The 3,257-nt window shown below is 42.2% G+C and overlaps 1 non-coding gene across 1 annotated transcript; it reads left to right on the top strand.

The window, feature by feature from the left end:
* Positions 1–798: 798 nt before the first annotated feature.
* On the top strand, positions 799–871 carry Trnar-ucg. Its single transcript has one exon. It is a non-coding gene; the product is annotated as a tRNA-Arg (tRNA).
* Positions 872–3,257: the final 2,386 nt, after the last annotated feature.

The following is a 3,257-nucleotide window of genomic DNA, read 5'->3' as shown; positions in this document are numbered from 1 at the left end:
ACTCCCTCCCTCCCTTGCTTTCAAATAAGTGCTGCTATCAGAAAGTACCATCCACTTCAGGGGTGAGTCGTCTCACGTCAATTAAGACAGTCAAGATAATTTCTCAGGTGAGGCTCTCCACTCTCGAGCTTCTGGGTGGCAAATTGACAATGAACCAACCATCACCTTGTACTCAGTCTCCATTGGTCACACTGGAGAGAATTCATAGCAAGGTTTACCCACAGCCTGGTGGGCTGGTGGCAGGCGCGTAGGGCGGGGCCACAGGGAAGGTCTTCGTCCTTTTACAGGATTATTGTTTATTTCCAGAAGGTCTCAAATCTGACTAAACTGGCCAATCACATGTATCAAGGATTACAGAGGGATGATGAATTCTTTCCCTTTTCTGTTTCTTTACTAAAACCCTCAATTGAGAGGCACGTGGAGAATACGTGGAGATTAAGCACTTTTGGGTGTTTGGAGAACATTGGAATCTGCTTTTGTTGTTGTTTGTTTGTTTGTTTTGAGATGCCTCGATTTGTAGTCTTCCCTGGCTGTTGTGGAATTCACTGATGACGAGCTGGCTTTAACTCCCAGAAATCTGCCAACCTCTGTCTCCAGAGTGCTGGGATTAAATGCGTGAGATCTGCATTTTGCTTGTTACTGTATGACATTCAAGAAGTGATTTAGACTTTTAGAGTATCAATTATGTCTTTGGAATAACGTTCACAGCGAAGAGCATGCCATTTAGTTAAAGCTAAAGAAGTCAGTTGTTCATGTTTCGGACATTTGTTACTCTTTTTCACTCTTAGACTTGTGTGCGACCACGTGGCCTAATGGATAAGGCGTCTGACTTCGGATCAGAAGATTGAGGGTTCGAATCCCTTCGTGGTTGGTATTTTTTCATCTCGCTAGTGCCAGAATTCTAACTTTCTAGTTGCTGCTTATAAAGATGACCCGTTGGTTATGAAGCCTCCAGAGCGCAGAGTGTGCGCGAAGTCTGAACCACAAGTTCTGAATAAGACCTATCCCAGTCACTGTGGCAGCAGCAGTGTGTGTGGATGGGTACTGCGGCATGGGTGGCCGCCACTGGTCTGCATCAAGTCTTGATTTGTCCAAGTGCATAATGTTGATGTTGCAGTGCCACCCACCTTCTCCTCATGGGCAGACAATAGTCAATAAAAAGAATTTGTATAAAAACAATTTTCTTTTTCAAGTCCATTTAAAGGTCGCCTCTATAGGAAAGGAAAATTTCTCATACCTCAAAGGAGCTGGATCACCCACGTTAATCAATCCAAATTATCTGAGGCGTCAGAGAACAGATGTTTAAAAGTATGAGAAGATGAACGCGAAGCAGACAAGAGGCTTCTACAAAAGGACACCGATCCGAGTAGATGAATTCGAACAGAGGAAATTAACCCATTATTAGAACAATACGGTTAGTCGGCTTACATTCAAGCTAATTATAAAGTCTTAAACGATGAAATAAAATGGATTAGTGGTCGTCTCCGGCTTCCCATTTTCTGGAACCTTTTAGGCACCCTGGTCTCAACCTCTTTACGATGCCAAGGATGGTCTTGAGCTCTTGATCTTTCTGCCTCCACCTCCACCCTCACTAGACGTTGACCTGAGACTGTCAAGGTTACTGAGACCTCAAGGTTACATCAATTACTATTCAAGAAAATGTCCTAAACACACACCTATAGGCCAATCTAGTGGAGGCATTTTATTTTTTCTTTAATAATGTTTTTAATTAAAATAGGTTTATATCGGTTCCCCTACTTTTCCCCCTCCAGCCCCTCTCAGCCTACCCTCTTTTGAACCTTTCCCATGTTCCTACTTCCACACTCAAGTTGAGATCCTCTTTTCTTTGATTATTGTTACCTATATATTCTTTGGCTATTATTATTACACATATATGTGTGTATACATAAATACAACTTTCTTAAGTCCATTTTGTTGATGTGTATATAGTTAGTTTCAAGACTGACCACCCTGTGTGAACAATTAATAAGAGGTTCCTCCCTGGAACCAGTACATCTATTGGACCCTACTTCTTCAGGGTTCTAGCTTATACAGAAGACCAGCTGAAACACCCAGCCTCATGGTACTAAGCAGCTACTAGATTCTTAAACTTTCCATTCACAGCTTCCCATTGTTGGGTTAGTTGGATTGCAGACTGTAAGTCATTCCAACAAATATATATATATATATATATATATATATATATATATATATATATATAATCACACACACACAGATTCCATTAAGTCCTGTGACTATAGAGCCCTGACTGATACACTGGCTCTGAGAAGGTTCATAATGTGGATGTCACTTGTAGTGTGTGAGCAGGAGAGATTCAAACATAAGCATCGATTAGGAATGAACCACAGAGGTCTGGAATGCTTCAGAAAACATTTTACTGGAAATAATATGTCTAGTTCTGAAGTTGAGGAATCCTAGGTCAGAGGCATCCCCACTCATAAGCATTAGCTGAAGCATTGAAGATCACACAGGAAGGAGCACTTTTGGAGAATCAGGGTTAAGTCCTGGATCCCAGGGAGATGCCCTCCTCTGTGTGAGTTAATCTGCTCCTACTCTCCCTCAGATTGGCCACAGGAGAAGGGCAGATAGGATGAAGACAGGGATGAAGACCGAATTAAAAGGACTCAGGAACTGACAAGGCATTTGTCTCAGGAGACACACATTTTAGTAGGAGCAACCTAGATTGTCTGACCATCCTCCATTGCTCTTTCTCCACCTTCAGGCTTAGAAGAGAAAGACTCAGAATGGCCAAGGGGACTCTTCCTCCAGATACAATGCTCAACCAAGTTATCCTCATGTCCTTTGAATTTGAGTGGTTCAATCAGGTTGTGTTGATGTTATTGATGGATTTTTTTCTTTTGACACAAGATCTCTTGTAGCTTAGGCTAGTCTGGCATTCATGTTCCTCTTGTCTCTGCCTGTCTGAAATGTCTGTAATGTCTGCTGAGTGCTGACATTGTAGGTGAGTACTAACACCCAGCCAAACCTGTAACTGAGGTCTTTGGATTTTGTTTTTCCTTTTCCTTTTTTTTTTCTCTTCCACTCAAATCTAACAAAGAAAAGCATCTGCAGCCTTCCAGACACAAATCTACTTGAGCAGGGGAAGAACTTGGGCAATTTAGGGGTGACTTGGGCAGGAAGAGTCCATTTCAGTAAAAGGCGTGCTGAGAAGATGGAGTCTTTTTTCAGAGTGGTCTTTAAGGGAGAAGGAGGAAGAGGTCAGAAACTTGGCCTTC

This window comes from Grammomys surdaster, unplaced genomic scaffold, assembly GCF_004785775.1.
Source record: "Grammomys surdaster isolate TR1022 unplaced genomic scaffold, NIH_TR_1.0 125807, whole genome shotgun sequence".
NCBI lineage: Eukaryota > Metazoa > Chordata > Mammalia > Rodentia > Muridae > Grammomys > Grammomys surdaster.
This window is presented reverse-complemented; position numbering and strand designations above follow the sequence as displayed.